Source organism: Pinus tabuliformis, chromosome 5_1 (assembly GCF_031772625.1).
Source record: "Pinus tabuliformis cultivar Carrire ecotype Pingquan chromosome 5_1, CPIR1, whole genome shotgun sequence".
Lineage (NCBI taxonomy): Eukaryota > Viridiplantae > Streptophyta > Pinopsida > Pinales > Pinaceae > Pinus > Pinus tabuliformis.
Window position 1 is genome coordinate 431,134,203 of NC_142305.1, and position 24,305 is coordinate 431,158,507.

Here is a 24,305-nt window from a genome sequence, read left to right on the forward strand (position 1 = left end):
GTAGGGGAAGGTCAAAAAGATTGAGCAACGTGGACAATAGAAGGGTTGGAAGGCAAATGAGCTGAACATAGGATGAGTAGGTGGCCTAGGCACGGTTCAGAAGGATAAGAACACGATGAAGTGGTGCTGCACAGTGTAAATGAAACAAATCACCTTTATCTTGCATGTAAACGAAAGTTCACCAACCTATTCTAACTGCTTTATTAGGAATCGAAGAATAGCAATGTAAGTTGAAAGGAATTCGTGCATGATGCTGAACCAAAGAGTCATTACTCAAGATAAAATCGCATGGACAATTCTTCAATCGAAAACATTACATCAACACTTGCATGCATATGTTAAAACAGTGTTTTTGGCAGTTGGCACGGTCTACACTTCCGGTCCCCAAACAGAGGTGAAAGTGAGCATGCATTCAACCTTTTTGAACTCAATGTAACTTCAATCTCCCTATGCTAATTCTGAACTACTGAACAACTGCATTCATGAAACTAACCTACATAACCAAACCGAAACAGTCAACTCAGCAAACTGTATTTTTCAAGTGCAAGTAAAGGAAAAAAAATGCAATGATAAAAAAAGACAAGTAACAATACAACGAAGGAGGTCTATTGCTCTCAGGTTGGGCCCTAACATGAGAGCTATAGCTCCGCTAAGAACTCAGAATCGAATCCAAATCTGACTGCCTTTATTAAAATATCATAATCATGAGTCTAACAACATGCCAAAATTGGCTTACAAAGAGCAAAAATAGAGATACAGCTCGTAATCCAAAATCTATAACAAAAGTTCAAGAGTCTCCACGAAGGCTACAGCCTTAATATTTATACATGATGAGGGCCAAGCTGGCCTCCTCAATTAGTGGAGCTTGGTTGTCCAACTGAAAGTAAACTGTTGTTCCTGTAGAATCCGTTGGCTGCCTTCTAGCTCGGTGGTGATAGCTGTTGGAGCTCGGAGTTGGGGTGGAGATCACGAGGGAGGTCATTCAAGGCTGTGGACAACCTCCCTATAAACCCGCAATGCCACCTTGGTTGTCTCCTTGTCTCCATTTGCGTGGTCTTTGCTCCATTTAATGCCAAAAAACCTGAAATCATCATGTATTAGCTACGTAGGCATAATGACTGCCCTTCTTCCTACAAATAACACGAATATACTAAGAAATGATGCATAAGTGATAAAAAATGAAGGGTTGAGCAAGGTAAGTAGGCCAAATGAGCCCAAATTGTTACCAAAATTTGGGTCTCATCATCACCCCCCAGCTAAAATATTTGCTCATCCTTGAGCAACTAGTCCAACTCTTCATCATTCATTGCCTTTACTGCTACCCTTACATCCCAAGCCTTTGTAGTAGTGTCCTCCTTGCTGATATGAAACCCAGCCCTTCTGTCTACCTCTTCCCATTGTTCATTATCATCTGTCTCTGTGCTGCCTTCCATCAATCCTAGCAGCAGTGGTGGGCTGAGTTTAAGGCCAATCTAGCTGGCCTGGAGGTTTTGCATGGATTTCTTATAGAGGGCTACCCTTACCAGAGCTTCCCTCATCCGAGTTGGGGTATGATACTCTCGGATTTTCATACTATGTGCCAATGTATTCCATCTGTGTGTGCATGCTTGGACAGTGTTGTCTCCTAACAGTCTCTCCATGTCCTCAAAATGAGCTATGGCTTGGGCCTGTTTATCCATATAACTTAATGAAGCTTGAGGGTCAGATGACAAATGTTGGTGTGCCGAGATTAGTGCAACTGGATCCCCTGGTTCTGGTCTGATGAGCATTGGCTCGTTTAGCTCTCGGTGCATGATTGCTTTGGCTTCTGCTGCTCTTTTGTCCTCATGGTTCAGCCATGAGGCAAATGCCATTAATTGCATATCTCCCAAGGCCGTATTGGGATCCCATGAAACTTCATTAGGCAGGGCCAGATTATGGAGGTAGAACTCCGCTAATTTGGCCCTATCCTCTGATGAGCTAGTACTGCAAACTTCAGTGAATTGCTGCGGGTCTTGGAGCTGAGAGATACCTCTTTGTGCCAATGTATTGATCTGAAATTGCAGCCATTGGTCTTTCAAGTACAAGCCATAGGATTTGGCTGGCTGTCTGCATTGGATAGCATCCATGGCCCAGCTGGCCATGCAGGCCAATTGTGCTTCTTTCTGCTGCAGCTGTTCTCTGAGAGCTTGCACCTCAATTTGTGCTTGTTGTTCTGCTTCCTGTAGAAGTGTGGTTGGCTCCCCAAGACCGGTGTTCAGCTCCTTTTTACCTTGCTGTTCCTCTGTGGTGTCCTTGGAGGATGTACCTGTCCCTGCCCTCAGCTCCTGTAGCTGCAATCTCATCTTCTGGTTTTCTTCCTGTAGAAACACACGTTGGCAATTTGCCACGTGTTTGGCCATGGAAAATTCACTTCTGGCCTCCTTGAGCTGCTCCTGTAAGGGACCTATATCCGCCACACCCTTTGACTTGGCTATTTCCATCCACGTGTGTGTACAGACTCTTTCTTCCTCTAATGCAAAAAACAGTGGCACAGTAAATTTCTGAGGTATAATTTTGCCAGCCTCTAAAAAGTTGTAATATGAACTCAGACTTGGCTGAGGGCTGGGCTCTGGTATATGTTCTTTCTCCACTTCCTTTGGTGGCTCTACTTCACCCTCCCTTGGTGGTGATAAGGGTGCTTCTCCTTCCATTTCCTCAGTTTCTTTAAGCTTGGCTAAGGTTTCCTGTAGAGCATTTTCAGCATCCTGTAGCCGAGCTTTTTCAGTCAATTGGTCTACTCTTTCTTGCCACGTAGTTTTCTTCGGGCTTCCCCTCTCATAGGTGACTGATATCCTCGAGGGGGACCTTTCCTTGGGTGAAGTAGGGGCATCTTCAATGATGATCGGGCTGCTGGACGGAGGCTGTGGCTTGCCCGTCTTTATCCTCACACTTCTTCGAGCTTTAAAGTATAGAGGGGTCTCCCTCTTTCTCTTCTCCTTTGGCTTAGGAGGTGTGCTGAGGCCGGCCAGCACAGCTGCTGCCTCCCTTTCACGAATATCAGCTTTCTTCTCCTTGGGTTTCACTTTTTCAGGGCTTCCTGTAGAAGACCCTGTTTTAGTCAATTTCGGGCTTCCTATAGAAGACCCTGTTTTAGTAATTTTCGGGTTTCCTGTAGAAGACCCTTTTTCAATAATTTTCGGGCTTCCTGTAGAAGCCGGTTTCGGCTTTCCTGTAGAAACAGGTGTCGCCGCCTTGGTTTGCTTTGCTGCATGAGTTTTACTTTTTGACTTGGTTGCAGTCGCTGTCGAGGCACTCTTGCTGATGTGGACCTTCTCAGCCTTGTCCACTCTGCCTTGCAACCTTTTCTCTCTTTCTGTCAAGATGGGTGTGTCATCTTTCTCCTTGTCATCCTTTTTCTCTTGTTTCTTCTCTTGCTTTTTCTTCTGCTCTGTGGTCGGGGTCTTTTGGCCTTTTTCTTTCTTTACTGTGGCCACTGACTCTTTCTCCTCATTGCTAGAAGAACCGAGCTCTTCGGTTAGCATCTTTATGTCCCCGTCCTTTGTCAAATTTCTAAAGTCTTCCCATGAGAGAGGAACCTTGTATGTGTGGAGCGCATCCTCCACAAGGAGTTTGATCAGTCCATGGTGGGCTACCTGGTCTGGTATGCCTTCTTGAGCTTGGTTGCACACTCAATCAGAGACTGTAGTAGAAAGTAAGGGAGACTGAGTTTGTTTTCTACAGGTAGATCCATCTGGTGCCGTAATTTAGTGAGTAACCGAAAATGATACCCGTATACAATGCTAAAACGGCCTTCGCAGGTGATGTACTTCATAATTTGCAGGCTCACTTCATTCCATGGTGGCAGTAAACTGGTTCTACGGACCCCATTTTTGTCTTCTAAGAATTCTTCCTCTGGTGGAAAGAATTCTTTCTTAGCTTGTTGGCTCAATTTCCTTTCCTCTTTATCCCATGGTAATCCCATTGGGAGCTCCGTAACTCAGCTGATGAATTGTGGGGTGAGTTTGAGGCTCAGACCCCTGAAGGTAACGGTGGCCAACGTTTTAGATTTCAGCCTCAGAGCTTGCAAAAACTCTTCTGCCACTTCGTCATCATAGCCCTGCAATTTGTCACAGAAGGATATCCATTGTGCTCGTGTGAAGAGCTCCACCACCTCAGGATTTTCTCTTAACTTTGTTGAATCAGTGGGCTCCCTTCTGATGAACCCACCCGGCATTGTGAAAAAACTGCTGTGTTAGCTGGAGGTGGCAAGTGGGGAAGAAATTCGGTCTACTGGGGCAGAGCGTAGGATTACGCCTCTGTCATGCACATAATTCACGAAGCTTACCCCCTACAAACCTTTAACACAGCTAGTTACACTGACATCCTGTAGGATGACAATTCATGCACGGCAGACAACAATTGCAACAATTTTTCTTCGACTAGACTGTAGACGATGATTCTACCACCTTCAAAAACCAATTGCATGGAAACTTCAGGCTTACCTTTTTAATCCGCCACCTTTTGACGTGAGGAACCCGACTTCCTGTAGAAACAGCTTTCCTGTAGGAGCAGCGCGCGATTTCCGGGGGATACTGCAGTGGGTCTGAGCTCTTGCTGTGGCTTTACAGGCGTTCTGATGGCCAAAGACTCAGAGTATCGAACTGCAGAGGGATCCGGATGATCACTCGAGTCACAAACGGTGAATGATAAATGCATGAGGTTGATAATCTAGCCGATTAGATTTGAATCGGCGGAATCCGTGGCGCGGGGGTGAGCTGTCCCTACCGGACCGTTGGGCGACGTCACACCATCATTCTTCTGCAAGTTTACTTACTGCCGCATCATTCCCCGCAGATCCGCCGCCGCCATTCTCGTTAGAACTCATTTCTCCCCGAGTGGACGGTTCCCACGTGTCCACTGCCCATTTTTTCCACGGCCACCATTCACACATCCAGCTCGACCAGCTGACTGGTCGACGTGGCCAATCGATTGACCATACAACCGCTCAACCCATCCATTTCACACTTTGCAAACATTTTCAAAGTAAAATTCATGCAATTCGTCGGAAGAAAGGGTCGAGACACTTACTTGTGCGGCCGCAACACGATTGTTCAGGCTTTTGGACGACGATGAGTGGATTTATTTGCTGCTGGTGGATTTGCATAGGCCCAGAGGTTCGTATTCACAGGTCGCTGACGATGGATTTGATGCTTCAACTGCATGCGCCCGCGTTTTCCTTGTATATGGTGTGCACTCTAGCGGGCTTAACTATTACGGGACTTCTGCAGGATGTCTTGTGACAGTTTCTTCCTCCTCGGGTGCATGTTGCACGACGAAGGCAATGGCCCCACGATCACGCTCATAGAGCTCATGGATGGCTGAGATGGATATGGTATGACATCTCAGCGTTTTTTTTATTTCAAAAATTGCTTTTCTCTTGATAACTTACTGATCTGCTTTGATGGTGCAGGTAACTTCATTGCATGTCGACAGGGATGGTAGAAGGAGGTGACATCAATGTATAAGGGTGACAACAGTAGCTTGCATGCGTCCAAACCGACCCTTGGTTGTTAGATCTCTTCATAAAATGAATTCTGGCCCGTCTGAACTTCTACAGGAAGGTTCCTGTAGAAATACAGAACTTCCTGTAGAAAAGTTGCGTTTCCTGTAGAAAAGTCTGCACCTTCCTGTAGAAAGTCTGCACCTTCCTGTAGAAAGTCTGCCATGATGAAATTGTGCACATACCTTGGAGGAAATGAGTATTCTTGGAGGAGGTGCTGGTGAGGTCTCCTGGCAGCATGATAAGGATATTTGGCTTTGCATTAAGAGTCCTCCTCACCTTCATGGAACACCTGTAACTTGCATGCATTTTCACATTATAAACTTGTTGTCCCTATCTTTTTGCTTATTGTTTTTTTTTCTTTTCTTTTTTTCTCTTTTTTTTTTGAGAGATAACAGGGGCGCCTCAATGAGGTTTTCACCCTTGCCATCTGCCTTAAGCACCTCAGAGAGGTTTTCACTCAAGGATCTTTTCAAATCTCTTTTTTTTTTTTTTTTTGAAAGACAATAGGGGCGCCTCAATGAGGTTTTCACCCCTACCACCTGCCTTGGGAGCCTCAGAAAGGTTTTCACCCAAGGATCTTTATTTTTTTTATTTTTTATTTTTTTAAATCTTTCAGGGTATGCCCAAAGCAGAGGTAGAACCCTTCTCTATGACCAACACTGAGTTCTCCATAGTTTTGATGAACTCTTGTCTTGAGAGAGGCTTCATGTAGATCTTCAATCGATGCCCATTGACAAGAATGGGGATGGCCTCCTCATCAATGGTTCGAATAAGAACAGATCCATTGTCATGGCATTTTTCCACTGCATATGGTCCTAGCCATCTGGTTCTCAGCTTCTGTTATAGACAATTTTGTGCCTTACAGCAACAGACATGAATTGTCAATAATCCAAGGGATCCAAAGTTCCCTAAACATGATGTTCCTACCCCTAGAGGAACAAGGTCAGCAAACCAACAGCTCTCAGATCAGTTCTCCACCTGAAAATACTCAAAAACAAGCAATCCTGAAATCAAAGCAGGTGCTCCACTAGGTTTCTGCGCTGAAACTCAGTTGCTCCATGGTGTACCTGCGTTGCAAAGCAAGTGGGACAAAGGCCACCTGCGCTGAGCGAGATGGGACAAGTGGCATACTGAGTCATTGCTCTGGAATCTTCCAAAAATGACACTTGGATCAGGTATTTCGCCTTGTGATGAGTCAGAGGCTCTGTTTCTCCAAGTGGAAGCAAGGTTCTCCAAGTGGACTCAAGAACTGAAGATCAACTAAAGATTAACTGAAGAGAGAGAGGACACAAGGCAGCTACACATCAGTTGCAAGCTGACTCATCCTTTCTCAATTCATCTATATATTGAGCTCTCTCCTATGAGCTCAGGGGGCTGGAATTTGGTGCAAAGTAATGATATGTTGTTGGTTTCACTATAGAGCTATTGGGTGATTGTATGAGAGAGGTGAAGAGGAGAAATTCTTTCTGCTGGGAGGTGTTGCTGGATTGGAGCCTGCAATGGTTGTAATACTCTCAGAACCTTTACTTCTTCATTAATAAAAGCTATTGAGGTTCTTCTATGTGCTCTTGTTTCAATAATATATTGTGATAATTGCATGTTTGGTTTACACTAATCCTTGAACCAGTTATGATTGCATGCTTCTTGTAGTTTCCTTCTTTGTTATTTTGCAGGATCTCATTGTAGCTGGGCCAGCAAAAGAGCAAGGAGCTGGGAGCAAGCAGCCAAAGAGAAGAGTTTGGATTCGACATTAAGCGCAAGGCAACGGTTAGTGCATTTCTCCATTCTCTTTTGCTTTCATAAAGAAGTAAACCTTAAGTAGTTTATTTTACAGTTGTTGCTAAGGTACTATCACCCTTAGAGTGGGATAGGGTCATCCGAGTCGGATACTTTTCCCTACAACAAACTGGCGACTCCACTGGGGATCGTATCCGTTTGATTGTGTTTGTAGTATTTTGGTATTCATTTCCTAAACAAAAGAGTACCAAATCGAAAAGCTTTTGACTATATCAAAAGCGAAGTAGAGGGCAGCTACTCTAGCTCATTTCTGAGCAAGTTCATGATTTGAAGAGCTGATCTACAAGGATCCTTGTAAGCTCTTTGTGATAGCTTTTCACCTTCCTAATCATCCCTTTGAGTGTGCTTGACTGATTGTTTCTGATTTGAGCAAAAACTGTGCATTTTTTAGAAAATTATGACCCGGAAACTGTGAAAACGCAATTCTCGTTTCCCAAAGCAGGTAGTACACAGGCTACCTGCTTTGCAACGCAGGTCCCGAAGGGGCTACCTGCGCTGAGAGCCAGACTGGCTGTGCAGCACCTGCGTTGGCCCAATTTTGCCTAGTGCTGTTGGGGTTTCCTCCTTTTCTCTTGCCTGTTTTCACTATTGATTTGGCTGCCAGTTACCAGTCTTGCACCTGTTCTGAAACCAATATTACTTGCCATCATTCTGCCTCTGTTATATAACGAAATTGTACTTGTTCTTTGTATTTCTTACTCATTTACAATTTCCCATAACGAAGAGTAAACTAGTCTTGCTTTTGGCCTCTTAGATCTGAACCTGTGTTAGGCATTTTGCTGGTCTAAAGAGTTAGCTTGTTTGCTGTCCATAGCTGATTAGTCATTTTTACTTTCATCAGTATGGTTTGATTTCATGTATTTCCAGTGATTAAGCAAGTGAATCTTAAGGTGTCTTTTGATTTTGGACAAGCTTGTTTACTTTCGCTTTAAATCGAAATCAAAGTTATATAACGACTTTCTTTTTGTAACCCATCCACATTAAGAAAGGGAAAAGAAAATACATGCATTGTGCATTTTGCATTTGACTGTTTGCTTGACGATTTAGAAAAAATTTGCATTTAGTGTGTGCTCTATGATCTGTGAGAAAATATTTGCCTTTCTCTTCCCTCAGTAGTTAAGGTTTTCAAAGTTGAAAGATTGAAAAGTTTGCTTCTCATCTTAGACTGCATTCAGGAATTTGTTATATACATCTCGTGGTGATCCTTAAAGGCAAACTGCTAAGCAAGATCAACATTAAAATAAATCCAATTTACATAACAACGCTTTGTAACATAACGCAAACACATAGAGGTCTAGGTAGAGACGTGTTCCGGCGTCGTTAAGCATAGTGACTGTCGATCTCTACGAAGGTGGGTGATTCCTCCTGAGAGTCGGTGGCACTAATACGGACTTGTGCTCCCACGTACCGTCGAGTATATATTGGGAGACCCCTATAGGCAATTATCCTTTATCCATAGGAAGCCGTGTCGGCCGCCCTACTGATCGCGATGCAGTGAACACAGCATTCACGAAGATCGACCACCCGTACCGTAAAACGTATTCTGTGGTTTCGCGAAAAGTTTGGCACACCCTCTGCCTAGAACTCCAGAGAAGTTTCTTTTGGCCTTTTTCAAACTCTATAACTGAAAAAGTCCATCCGAGCATTTGTCACTTCGGGCTCGTTAAAACATCGAAGGCGACTAGAGTCATCTTTAGTTTTTTCTCGACTCTTAAAACATGAAAAAGCAAGTTTGTGTCTAAAAGCGTCGTTAATAAAATTTATTTTAAACGGAACATAATCACTTGTTATTCCCGCGTTGATCTTTCAGTTGAAAAGTATGGAGCCCACCAACCAAGGAAGTAACCTTGGTGGAAGTCCAAATCCCTTCTCCTCTTGGGGAGATGTTGGTGCGCCTCATATGGCCACATTGTCACTTCCAGGATTGACAATCGGCCTACCTGTATGGCTCTTTTCAACTAATGTAGTTCAGATCGCCACTAATCCTGAGCAGTCGAATCAACAGTCAGACCAGTCTAAAACTACCCACCAGCCTTCCACTTCTTACAATTCTTCCTCTGATCCTTCATCTTCACAAGGTAGAGCCGGCAAAAGTCAGCCTCCCATGGAGAAGAAGGAAAAGAAGAAAAGAGAAAAGAAGCAGAAGGGGCCTATGGCGAAGGCGACTGGGGGCAAGCAAAAGACAGCTGACAAAAACCCACACACTGCACCGACCGGGCCTAAATCGCCATGTGTCATTTGCAAAGGGACCCACTTCCATCGTGATTGTCCTTGTATTCCCCGGATACTAAGGGACTGGTCCCCAAGGTTGCACAATCCGGTAGCATCAACCTCTGGTAGTCATGTTGATTGCAGTCCGTCAACTAGCGAGAGTGAAGGACGAAGAGGGAGACCAAGATCACCCTGTATGTTGTGTGAAGGCGATCATGCCATCCACCGATGTCCATTCTTAGATGAGGCAAAGAGAGTTTTGGAAGATCGTCTGGTTTCACCGTTACGACTTCCTCCTGGATACCAAAAACTCGTGCCTAATCCCTCGATAGTTGAAAATCCAGCTGACCCGCTCAAGTGGTCGGCTGAAGTGTCAGTCATTGAGAATGAACCTACTGAATCCAGACCAGACGAAAGTCTAAAGGTCGAAACGGCAGTTGACCCGGTTCTTCCTTCAGAGGTTTCATCCTCCAATGACTCCGTCATTGAAGACCCATCTTCAAATGACACCCTCACTGAAGAGGATAAGGATGACACCGTCCGTATTCTTTTCATCAACACAGACTCTGATGAGCATCAGGGCAATGCGCCCATTCCTTTATCGCAGGAAGGAACATCGTCAGGGTCGTATCCGGCCGTATATTCGGTCCCACCACCAAGCAACCTAGTCGTATCCTTTGATTGGAATCAGCTAGGCAGACCCCGGTTACCAGCCAGTATCCCATTCAGAATCATAGTCCAAATCTACAGAATGGTGATGGCTGGAACTATCATTGATGAAGGGGCATCTGTGAGTATCCTTTCCTCTATTGCTTGGAAAGCACTGGGTTGCCCGGCGCTTTTACCTGAGATGAGAAATCTATCAGGTTTTGATAAAGGAACCAGTCACCCGTTAGGGATTCTCCCCAATGTTCCAGTTACATTGAAAGGGAAGACAGTTCATATGAACATCATGGTCGTCCAGGGACCCTTGGTTTATAACTTACTCCTTGGACGAGACTATATATATTGCATGGAGGCGATAGTGTCCTCCCTCTTCAGAGTCATGTGTTTTCCGCACGAAGGAAGAATGGTCAAGCTCGTAGACCAACTTTCATTTCCAGGATCACGCATCGCAAATAGTCAAATACCATCCCTTAACGGTTTATTCACTCAAGGAATGCCACCACCCCCGGTTCTACTTCCCGATGAATGCGAGTAATTCGGAAAGAAAGAACTAGGACCCAGGGGGCATGCACCCTGGCCTGCCTTGGGCAGAGAAAACCTTGGGTATAAAGTTAATTTCCGCAGAAGAATGGACTAGTCCGTACCCCGTCCGAAAAAGGAAGAGAGGGTTGTTCTAGGATAAAATTCTTTTGTCAAAGTTATGTGAAGCGGAAGGATCGCTCCCTTTGTCTAAAAAAGTAGGCTCTCCTAAGGAGGAGATCCACTTGTGGCAGCAAGTAGGCACCATCTTTGAATGTCAAGCCTCACCCATTAAAACAATATGTTTTGAAAGAGAGTAGGGGCAGTCTTCAAAGAAAGAGAGGAAATTGCTGCAACAAGTAGTCACCATCCTTAGCAACCTAATGATAGACATCGCCGAAAAGAGAGTTTAGTTTGCGGCAGCAAACAAAACCATTTTTCGGATAATAAGTAAGAGGACAGAATCTCGAAATTATACTTTATACCTGGGGGCATGCAAACCTTTTGGAGTGCAAGCACGGGACGACTATTTATTTTTTTTAAATTTTTAGGTCCTCCCTTTAAACCTGTAGGTCTAACCCGTTAAACTCGTAGGATTAGCCGTTTCCAGCTTGCATAAAGAAAGGATGAAAGGCAAAAGTTAAAACCTGCCAAATTGGAGTAATTAGTGAGGTATCACTCCTTAAATAAGATTACCTCACCTAAAGCATTCCTTGTATTAAGACTGGTATAAATTGAGCAGTTTTAGCAATGTTCATGCTCGTTAAAAAATAAACGCAAGAATCGAGCAGTTTTTGTGTAGAGTTCATGCTCGTTAAAAAATAAACATAAATTGTGAGCAATCTTTCCCTAGCAGTTCAAGCTCACTCAGAAAAAATGAACCGGTAAATAACCATTGAGAAAAGTAACCTTTGAAAGCCATATTAAAAGCCCTTGGTCGTGTTTATATGCCATCACCTCCATCCGTTCATTTTGGCCAATCGTTCATCTCCATATGTGTGTTTACCCATTTTGAGGAACAGCTGCGAAGAGTGATTTCACTTAGCCATCCTTGTGACACTGCCGTGATTGGAAAATTCCAACCTGTACCTGGAATCTGCTGCTATCCCCGTTTATCACTCGTTCCTCAAAAGACGAGTCTTCTTTGAGCTCTTTTCACTGACTCGTAAAATATGAAAAGTTTGCCGAGTTTTGGCCTTCCAGCTCGTTAAAAGGACCGGAAGAGCTATCCCTCCTCTAGATTTTAATCTTTTTGGACCTGAGGGATTATTGCACAAAAAGATCGAGCGCTTGTTTTGATCGGCTCGTTAAAGAAATCGAAAATTCATCCCTTCTGTATGGTTTTATACTTTTTCGGACTTAAGGGATTAGAAGACGAAAAAGGAATTTTTGGAGTTAACTTTCCGTACCTTTTCAGACTCTCTAAAAATGAAAAGGACCGAGTTTTCCTTGTCGTTAGACTCGTTAAAATGATTAAATAGCGACAAACTTGTCTTTAGACGAGAACGAGTTTCCCTATCGCTAGGCTCGTTAAAACATAGCGATGGGCTTGCCCGAAGGGCAGGTTATAGAACAAGCATATGTTATCCTCCTCAAGCTTGACAAAAATAAAGAGGTACTGGTCAGCAATGACTGGGGAAAAATTGGGAGAACCTCACAGCATTAATGGTAGCAAGTCACTCTTGAACATGACACTTTGTCCTCCGTATCACATCGGGTTGGGTTGTTTCATTCACCGGTCTCATAACCATGGTCCTCGCCACACCATCCACAATTGGGGTAATGCTACCAATCCATCACATCAGTGTCGTTATATGTTCAAGAGATGTGGTTCTGCAAAGAGTCAACCGTGTCCCATCCACTGCCATACATTATCCTTCATCCACTTCATGACCGCCACCCTGAATCATACATCACAGTTTGTTTTCACCTCATCACAATCACTAGCTCCGTTCCGTGTCACTGATGTGGGATTCATTAAGGCCCTCCTTTGACGGATCGCTCCTTGTCGACATCAGCTCATTATCCAAGGAGTTGATCTAGGAACACCCCCTTCAGTACTTTGAAGCTTGCATGCCTCAATGGCAAGTTTCTCACTTCCGGCGACAGGTATACATCAATGACCTTCGACCAGAAGATTTTGCATGGTGGTCGACGCCAAGTCCTTTATTCCCGCCATGTGAATTGTACTGCCGTACCTTGAGGGTCATCATCCTTATCGGTGATTCCTCTCGCGCTTGTTAACGGTTTACATCATTGACCGGTAATCAAGCGATGTCTTTCCATGTTCGACTTCAAAAAATTCTCACATGGATCGACTTGTACATCGAGTGAAGATCGGAAGAGATTGAAGACCCCGGATCTAGTTTCATCCATCCGGGCTGCGATATATATTCAGGACATAAAGACATTTGATATGTACATCATTACAGCAGATGATCATCCTTCTCAAAGGATGATAATTTCAGCAGAGAATCATCAGTCTACAATCAGACGATCGTCTGCTCTATGTACCAAAATGTATTTATCAAGCTGAGCATGGGAATGCCCGCCTCAGCTAGATCATGAAAATGTATGAAAAATAATGTATTGTATTGTATCTTATTACAGGACACTTCTCAGCAGATTGAATGAACTTCGGATCCTCTCAATAAAGCATTTCACCCGATAAACGACCTCATACTTTAGGGGGCATCTGTTATAGACAATTTTGTGCCTTACAGCAACAGACATGAATTGTCAATAATCCAAGGGATCCAAAGTTCCCTAAACATGATGTTCCTACCCCTAGAGGAACAAGGTCAGCAAACCAACAGCTCTCAGATCAGTTCTCCACCTGAAAATACTCAAAAACAAGCAATCCTGAAATCAAAGCAGGTGCTCCACTAGGTTTCTGCGCTGAAACTCAGTTGCTCCATGGTGTACCTGCGTTGCAAAGCAAGTGGGACAAAGGCCACCTGCGCTGAGCGAGATGGGACAAGTGGCACACTGAGTCATTGCTCTGGAATCTTCCAAAAATGACACTTGGATCAGGTATTTCGCCTTGTGATGAGTCAGAGGCTCTGTTTCTCCAAGTGGAAGCAAGGTTCTCCAAGTGGACTCAAGAACTGAAGATCAACTAAAGATTAACTGAAGAGAGAGAGGACACAAGGCAGCTACACATCAGTTGCAAGCTGACTCATCCTTTCTCAATTCATCTATATATTGAGCTCTCTCCTATGAGCTCAGGGGGCTGGAATTTGGTGCAAAGTAATGATATGTTGTTGGTTTCACTATAGAGCTATTGGGTGATTGTTTGAGAGAGGTGAAGAGGAGAAATTCTTTCTGCTGGGAGGTGTTGCTGGATTGGAGCCTTCAATGGTTGTAATACTCTCAGAACCTTTACTTCTTCATTAATAAAAGCTATTGAGGTTCTTCTATGTGCTCTTGTTTCAATAATATATTGTGATAATTGCATGTTTGGTTTACACTAATCCTTGAACCAGTTATGATTGCATGCTTCTTGTAGTTTCCTTCTTTGTTATTTTGCAGGATCTCATTGTAGCTGGGCCAGCAAAAGAGCAAGGAGCTGGGAGCAAGCAGCCAAAGAGAAGAGTTTGGATTCGACATTAAGCGCAAGGCAACGGTTAGTGCATTTCTCCATTCTCTTTTGCTTTCATAAAGAAGTAAACCTTAAGTAGTTTATTTTACAGTTGTTGCTAAGGTACTATCACCCTTAGAGTGGGATAGGGTCATCCGAGTCGGATACTTTTCCCTACAACAGCTTCCCCTTGAAATCTTTGTATCTGGAGTCATACAACAAGGCCCAATCTCCCGGCTGGAATTGCTTGTCATGGAGGTGTTGGTCATGCCACACCTTTCTCTGAAGTTGAACCACTTCTGAGTGAAGGAGGGCCTACATCCGGTGCTCGTCCAGTCCATTCAGCTGCAATAACCTTTCTTGTTGTGCATGGCTGAGATCTAGATCTAGCTGAGCTGCCATCCTCAAAGTGTTGTATTCAAACTCAATGGACAGCAAAGCTTTCTTCCCATAGACCAGCTCATAAGGTGTGAAGCCAGTGGTGGTCTTCCAGGTGGTGTTGTAAGCCCATGTGGTCTCAACCAGGCGATCTGTCCAATCTTTCCTACTGCTGCTCACCACCTTAGTCAAAATCCCTTCCAATGCTATATTGGTGACTTCCACTTGCCCATTTGCTTGTGGATGATAGGGGGTGGAAGTCCTATGCTTGATCTTGTGGTGAGCTAGCAGGTCTTCAATCAAGTTGGATGTGAACTGGCTCCCTTGATCGGTGACCAGCTCTCTTGGGTAGCCGAATTTGTAGAAGATGTTCTCCCTTAAGAACTCAGCCACCTTTTCTTCTGTTGCTGCCTTGATTGCTTTAGTCTCTGCCCACTTTGTCAGGTAGTCAGTGCACACAATGATGTAAGACCTTTGCCTCGAAGGAGGGTTGATTGGACCCACAAAATCCATACCCCACTTCTCAAATGGCTCAAGAGTCACTTGAGGTTAGAGAGGCGTCTCATCCCTTGGAGTCGGTTTCCCCATTCTTTGTCATCGGTCACATTGGCTGATATATCTTCTGACATCTTGATGAAGTGTGGGCCAATAGTAGCCTGCCTGCAGGATTTTGAAGGCAGTCCTCTTTGCTGCAAAATGTCCTCCACAAGGCCCATCATGACAGGTGAGGAGGATATCAAAGACTTCCTCCTCCCTTACACAACACCTTAAGATCTGATCAGGGCCAAGCTTGAACAGATTGCCCCCGATCCAAGTAAACGAGGCACTTTTTCTGATGATTCTGCTCTTCTCTCTTGAAGATAGGTGCGGAGGGAACTGTGCTGAAACAAGGTAGTTTGCTATATCAGCAAACCATGGAGAGAGTAATGAAATAGCAAACAGATGTTCATCGGGCATCTGGTCATCCACTGTTCCATCCTCATCTGCAGACAAATCCAATCTAGATAAAAAGTCAGCAACAACATTTTCTTTACCTGGTTTGTCAACAATGGTCAAATCAAACTGCTGCAACAAAAGTAACCATCTAATAATACGAGCATTCACATCTGGTTTATTCATTAAATATCTAATTGCAGCATGATCCGTATGTACAAAGGTTTGATAGCCAGTAATATAATGTCGGAACTTGTTCAGTGCATGGACCACAGCCAAGAATTCTTTCTCGGTTACAGTGTAATTCAGCTCGGCTTTGGACAAGTTTTTGCTAACAAAGTAAATGGCATATGGAAGTTTTTGTTCAACTTGTCCTAAAGCTGCCCCTATGGCTTTGTTTGAGGCATCAGTGTGGATGTGGAAAGGTAGGGCCCAGTTTGGGCCTCTCAAGATTGGGGCTGACACCAACTTTTCCTTTAATTCATTCAAAGCCCTCTGACAATCGTCAGTCCATTTAAACTCCACATCTTTTGCCAACAGACCAAACAATGGTGAGGCTAGCTTGCTGAAGTCTTTAATGAATCTCCGGTAATACCCTGCTAATCCTAAGAAACTCCGGACATCCCTTACCTTTTGGGGAGGTGGAACCTTCTTCATGAGAGCAATTTTGTTAGGATCCACTTGTAACCCTTGGCAAGAAATGGTATGGCCTAGCACAGTCCCTTCAGTCATCAGGAACTCACATTTTTCAGGACTAAGGGACAGGTTCATCTCAATGCATTTGGTTAGGACCTTTCCCAGATTGGACAATGCTTCCTGGAAGTTGGACCCATAAGGAGTGAAGTCATCCATATAGATTTCCACTGCATCATGGACCAACTCCGAGAAGATGCTCAAGACAGCTCTCTGGAAGGTAGCAGGAGCATTGCATAACCCAAATGGAAGAACTCGGTAGGCAAAGGTACCCCAAGGACAAGTGAAGGTGGTCTTATCTTGGTCTTCCGGGCTGATTTGGATTTGGTTGTACCCGCTAAACCCATCCAGGAAAGAGAAGAACTTCTTTCCTGCCATTCCATCCAACACTTGATCTATGAAAGGTAGAGGGAAATGGTCTTTCTTGGTAGCTTTGTTCAGTTCTCAATAGTCCACACAGATTCTCCACTTCCCATTTTTCTTAGGAACCAACACCAGAGGGGACACCCATTCACTATCTGAGATGGGGTAAATGAATCCGGCATCCAACAGTTTTTACAATTCTTCCTTGAAAATGTCCTTAAGGGCTGGATTCATTCTCCTCTGAGGTTGCCTAACCGGTTTACAATCCTCTTTGATGTATATGTGATGGGTACAGACCGAGGGATGGACTCCTTTCATCTCCTTATAGCTCCAAGCAAAAGCATCTAGATGGCTGGCCAACAGGCTACACAGCTCCTTTTCCTGGGAAGGAGATAGGGAGGAGCTGATCTTTAACGTTCTCTCAGGGCCGAACTCCACATTCTTGACTCTAGGAGTAACAGGGTTGGTGGTACAAAGGTCCACTAAGGTGCTGGCTTGGGCGTCCTCCACCAATTTCTCTAAGGATAGTGCACTGGAAGGTGGATTCTGGATCAAAGTCTCAATCAAGTCATCCTCAGTTGGGGGATCTCTTCTAGTGGTATCTAGGGTGCACAAAGGTGCTGAGTACACCTCATCCTCTTCTCCTTCCTCCAACCACAGTGGTAAGTCATACTCTAAGGAGGGTTGGGCAGGAGGATATAGGACTAGCTGCTTGGACATAGGACCATTTTTGATGGTCATGTTTCCTGCATGGAAACTGATGTAAGCATCTACAGTGGCTAACCAAGGCCTTCCCAAAATTAGAGGATATCCAGTAAGCTTTTCCTTGGGTTACAGAACCAAGAAATCTGCAGGGTATTCCCAAGAGTCGACAGAGACCAAGACATCCTCCACAATCCCTTCGGGAGTCACAGTGGAGCGATCTGCTAGCTGCAGTACTGTCGAGGTCTTCCTCAAGGAACCCTGAAGATTGAGTTTGAGCATGGTATCCCTGGTCATCACATTAATGGCAGCCCCCAGATCAATCAAGGTGTGAGGTATGATGGTGCCATTGATGTGGACATCTACTACAGGACTCCCAGGATCTAGGTACTTTGGGCAGATGACTTGTCCTAACATAAGGTCAGACAGTTGTCCTAAGACATTGATGGTTGAAGCATCTCTCTTTCGCCTGCCTGGGTGTTTGAAACACTTTTCCTTAACCAGTTTGTTGTATATTGGCACATCCTTGATGGCTTGGAGAAGTGGTATTTTCACACACAACTGCTTGAGCTCTCCCAGAAGCTCATCCTCCTCTGGGTTGGGTTGTGTGGTGGCTGTTAGTCTCTCAGGAAAGGGTGGAATAGCCTTTGGTTCACTTTCCTGTTTGTCCTCCTCGTCCTCTAGGGGAGGAGGTTGGCAATCCGGAAGAGTCTTTCCAGATCGAAGATTGATCTCCTGGATCTCCACAGCATAGGTAGGACATGATGTTTCCCCGGTGTATACCTGCTGGGCCTGTCTATTGTTGGGGTTCGGGTTCGGTTGAGCAGGCATTTGAGGTTGCCTTGGAGGAGCAGGAGGTAATGGTTGAGGTTGAACTGGTGGTGGAGGCAAAATGGCGCGAGGAGTGTTGTACTGGGGCCTCCACCCCGACTGAGGTGCATTCCACTGAGGCTGTGGCAAGGCATGTGAATGATATGAATGAGTAGTGGGCTGAGTAGGGTACTGAGGTGGATAAGACCATGGAGGAGGCATAGACCAGGAAGGATGAGCAAGGGGACCCCAGGAAGGCATAGGAGTCGATTGGTTGGGGCTGTAATAAGCTTGGGGTGCCCCTGACATCCCCTGCTGGTAAGGTCTAGGTCCTTGTGGCCTCCTTTGGTTGAGGAAATAGAGAGGTTCAGTGGGAGCTTTTGTCCCTTGTTACATAGCTTTAAACCCAGGTAAGGTTGGGCATTGATTTGTGGGATGGTCCTCCTCACAAACGAAGCACACTTCAACCGAATGCAATGGGCATTCGTTCTTAGGGTGTCTCCTTGTACATCTAGGGCAGAAGATAGCCAAGGCCCTCTCAGCTTCTTCCTTCTTCTGCTGGATCCTGAATGTGTCCAGTTGCATGGCAATGGTCTGTCTCACCTCACTCTTAAGATCTTCTAATTGATTTGCAAACTTATGTTTGGAGAAAGGAATACCAGCTGAGAGAAGGTTTCCTCTACCTCGTTTCCGGGCTGCCCTAGAGTGGTTTCTGAACACAGTCTTGATGTCCTCATAAGGCAACTGGTAAATGTCTCCCCCAGCTAACATGTGAAGGGTATCTAAAAGGTCTTCAGGGACTCCTCGGAGCAGGACCAACTTGAGGGATTCAGGGTCAAGTGTGCACCTGGCCCGCTTATAGCTAAGTTGGAACCTCTCCTCATAATCCTCTAAGGACTCATCATTTCCCATGGTCATCCGAAAGATTTCTCCCTTGGTTTCCTTGGACCTACAGTAGTCCCTGTACTTGGTATTGAAAGCTTGCTGCATCTGAGCCCAAGTGGTGATACTATTCCCAGGTAAGCCCATGAACCAGCGTAATGCTGCATCCTTAAGAGTGGAAGGGAAGAGTTTCAGCTTCTGCTCATCTTCAGTATAGTCATAGATTCTACAAAGGACAGCAAACTCAAACAGGAAGGTATCAGGATCTTCAGTAGTCAGTCCATGGAAGTGAGGTAGAACGGAGGGACTAATGTTTTTCATTTTCATGTCTCCATTGGTCTCTCGGATGGGGAAGGCACCCTCTATTCTCTCATCTTCTCTTCTATTGTCAGCCATAGCTTCAGATGGGATGTTTTCTAATTCTTCTTCTACTATAGGATCTTTGTATATCTCAGGAGGTTCACCTATAGGTTCTTCTGGATCACTGTCACCGAAGAAGAGAGAAGGGTGACTCAGTGATGTGGTGGGGGTGTTGGGTAGGAATTTTCCTGTTTTATCTCGGTTCCTACGAGGCATGAAATGGAAAGACTTTTTGATTGCTTTTGTTTTTTCTTTGGTACCTGCAAAACTGAAACAGATTGATCTACAACTAACTATCTTGCTGAAATAAAAATGCAGAATTGAAATGAAAGCAGGAAAGGACTAATCTATTTTGCTCAAATGAAATTGCAGGAATGGAAATGCTAGTCTACGCTTGCAGAATTGAAAGGCTAATATATGCTTGCAGAAATGAAATTGCAGAATTGAAATGTTAATCTATGAAAGCGGGAAAGGCTAATCTACTTTTGCATAAATGAAATTGCATAATGGAAATGAAATAAACTACTTAGCAGAAGATTGTAGTGGAAAATAGAAGAAAAGCAACAATCACTAATACTCTGACGCTTCCCCGGCAACGGCGCCAAAAAGATGGTGGGCTCCAGTATTGTAGCAATAATGCTACAACTCCTGGAGCTTCCTTCTCTAATTTTATCAACCCGGTAGTTCGTAACAAACTTGGAAGCGACGGTGCTGTATGCACAAGTACTAGCTCTTGTCGCAGCTGTCACTTGGTCAGCTAGCACAAGTCCGCTAGGGCTCAAGCCAACTTCTATATGTTCTCAGAAGAAGCTTTCTAAATGATGAACGAAGGCTATCTCAAAGGAAAGTAACCTACTTTGCAAGAATGAACTGAAAGCCAACCAAACATGGAAACCCTAGTAAACCCTAATCTGACTAGTTTAATCTCTATGATGCAATGGTGGGAGTGAAAACTTCTAGAAATGATGCCATTACTTCTAGTGAGATGAGATGCATGAATTTAAACTACTTTCATGGAAGAGAACATGTTTTTGTATTTTTGCTCAAGTGGGTGGAGTCATTGTGATTGTGCTTCTTACTAGGTCTTGACTGTGCAGGGGTAGTTCAAAGGGAGGAAGGCTTGAGAAAGGTCAGGAGGGCTCTAAGAGGTTCCAGGGGATCCCTCACATCATTCCACAGAAGTCCACAACGTTCAGGTGCTTGGCAACCATGTTTGCAGGCTTCTACAGGATGTCTGCAGGGGATCCTACAGGAAACTCGAGATTTCTACAGGAAGTCTGCTAACTTCTACAGGATGTCCTACAGTCGGAGTTTTGGGTGATGGAGGAGCGAAGGAACTGTATGGATGGATGGGTAAGATGAAAGAGGAGCTTGAGATGGCCTATGGACAGAGAGATGAGGTGGAGAGAGAGAGGATAGAGCTGGTTTGTCGATAGAAGGGTAGAGTAGGGGAAGGTCAAAAAGATTGAGCAACGTGGACAGTAGAAGGGTTGGAAGGCAAATGAGCTAAACAGAGGATGAGTAGGTGGCTTAGGCACGGTTCAAAAGGATAAGAACACGATGAAGTGGTGTTGCGCAGTGTAAATGAAACAAATCACCTTTATCTTGCATGTAAACGAAAGTTCACCAACCTATTCTAACTGCTTTATTAGGAATCGAAGAACAGCAATGTAAGTTGAAAGGAATTCGTGCATGATGCTGAACCAAAGAGTCATTACTCAAGATAAAATCGCATGGACAATTCTTCAATCGAAAACATTACATCAACACTTGCATGCATATGTTAAAACAGTGTTTTTGGCAGTTAGCACGGTCTACACTTCCGGTCCCCAAACAGAGGTGAAAGTGAGCATGCATTCAACCTTTTTGAACTCAATGTAACTTCAATCTCCCTATGCTAATTCTGAACTACTGAAACAACTGCATTCATGAAACTAACCTACATAACCAAACCGAAACAGTCAACTCAGCAAACTGTATTTTTCAAGTGCAAGTAAAGGAAAAAAAATGCAATGATAAAAAAAGACAAGTAACAATACAACGAAGGAGGTCTATTGCTCTCAGGTTGGGCCCTAACCTGAGAGCTATAGCTCCCCTAAGAACTCAGAATCGAATCCAAATCTGACTGCCTTTATTAAAATATCATAATCATGGGTCTAACAACATGCCAAAATTGGCTTACAAAGAGCAAAAACAGAGCTACAGCTCGTAATCCAAAATCTATAAAAAAAAGTTCAAGAGTCTCCATGAAGGCTACAGCCTTAATATTTATACATGATGAGGGCCAAGCTGGCCTCCTTAATTAGTGGAGCTTGGCTGTCCAACTGAAAGTAAACTATTTTTCCTGTAGAATCTGTTGGCTGCCTTCTAGCTCGGTGGTGATAGTTGTTGGAGCTCGAAGTTGGGGTGGAGATCATGAGGGAGGTCATTCAAGGCTGTGGACAACCTCCCTATAAACCCGCAATGCCACCTTTGTTGTCTCCTTGTTTCCATTTGCGTGGTCTTTGCTCCATTTAATGCCAAAAAACCTGTAATCATCATGTATTAGCTACGTAGGCATAATGACTACCCTTCTTCCTACAAATAACACGAATATACTAAGAAATGATGCATAAGTGATAAAAAATGAAGGGTTGAACAAGGTAAGAAGGCCAAATGAGCCCAAATTTTTACCAAAATTTGGGGCTCATCACTAAGCCCTTCACACTAAATATATGAACAAATTCTTCAGTCGTCAGGATATTCATGCGAGCATTTCTGCAACTTCTTCGCAATAGCAATATTTGAATTCTCAATTCAGCCAAGTGCCAAATCTGGGTAGGACACGGCTTTTTATAACAAATATGAATTTATAACCCCATCATTAGCTCAGACTGTGTTCATTAATTGCATATATATCGGCAGATATAGTTAATTTGTCCTCATAAATGCATATTTTCATGTGTTTTAACGTTAACTTTCCCTTTTTAATCGTCATATTTTTCTAGAGAACTTCTACACATCCAATATTGTAGTGAGCAACCCTTCTTACAATGAAACTTCGATATAATCCAGACTGTAGCATAGTAACTTCCTATGTTGAAGTTGTTTCTACAGCGTATTTTATAGTCTAGTTTCAACTATAGGTGGCACTAATAATTTTATTCTTTCTTCAGATCGAAGTTGTAGGGGTAGGATTATCTTTGTACAACTTCAACCTACTTCCATTTACTCTTCCTTGAATCAAATCTCCATTTAACTTTCCTAATTGAATTGTGCCTCCATTATTAACATGCTTGATAATGTATGGTCCCAACAAATGCATCTTGAATTTTCCCATAAATTTTACAAACATACTGTCATAAAGGAGAACAAGGTCTCCTACCTGGAACTTCTTCTGCTTAATATGTCTGTCATTCTAGGCCTTTTCTCTTGCTTTATGTACTTTTTGATTAAATCCTTCTATAAATCTATCTTCCTCAAAAGCAAGCAATTGTGACATTCTTGCCTCCATTATATCAGGGTCTGCCATATCTGTAAAAGTTGCAATCCTCAATCTAGGTATTATGTATTCCATGGGAATCACAACTTCTTGCCCATAAACTAACCTGAAAGGTGTCTGACATGTCAACCTTTTACATGTGGTCCTATAAGCCCATAATACTACTGGAATTATAAGGTCCTAGTCATCTCTATTCACATTACATACCTTAGGAAGTGAATTCTCCAAAATCTTACTAAATGCTTCTACTATCTAATTCACCTGAGGATGATAAGGGGTACTCTTCTGATGATAAACTTGGAACTCCTCAATCAATGCTTCAATAGTCTTATTTAAGAAGTGTGAACCTTGGTCCCTCATCAAAATCTTCGGACATATAAATCTAGACAATATGTACTCAAAAATAAACTTCACAGCAGTCTTTGTGTTGTAGTCCCTTAATTTTTGTGTTTCGGACCATCTTGTCAAGTAATCAGTCATTGTAATTATGTACCTTGCACCATTTCTCTTTCCAGGTGGGTTGATGGGTCCAACAAAATCAATGGCCCACTTATCAAAGACCTCCAATGTAACTTGTGGTACCAATGACATCTCATCTCTTATAGAATGCTTCCTTGTTCTTTGAAACACGTCACTTTCTCAATAGTACTTCTTCACATCTTTATGTAGTGTAGGCCACCACAATCCTGCTCTCAAAATCTTGCTCTCACAATCCTGCTCTTTATGTAACTTGTGGTACCAATGACATCTCATCTCTTCTAGAATGCTTCCTTGTTCTTTGAAACACGTCACTTTCTCAATAGTACTTCTTCACATCTTTATGTAGTGTAGTAGCTTTTCCTGCATAGTGTCCACCAGCTACGCTCCCATGAGCCTCTGTTATAATCATTTTTCTTTCATGTTTAGGAAAATATTTGCATAGTATCTCGTCTTGTCCCATCTTATATAATTGTCCTTCCATTAATGAAAATTCAGCTGCCTTAACCACTAATTCTTTCTTTTGCTACATAATATACTCTAAAGGAGCCATTCCTGTGGAAAAAACTGAATGATATCTATGAAATGGTCATTTGCAACTCTGATTGCAAATAATTGTGCATCAAGGAGATTATCCCCTACATTGGTTGGTTTTCCCCTATTTCTGATCTTGACAGATGGTCAAGTCATTCATTCAATCTCCCAAGTTTAACAATGATCTCAAAGTCATATTCCTGGAATAACAGTAACCATATGCAAATATTTCCTCATAAGACAAGTTTAATAAGCAAATACTTCAGTGCAGAATGATGTGTAAACATTTTAAAGTGTGACCACAGTAAATAGTGTCTAAACTTCTGCAAAGCATATACCATGGCCAGTCATTCCCTTTTGGTAGTGGTGTAATTATTTTCTACTTTAGATAACTT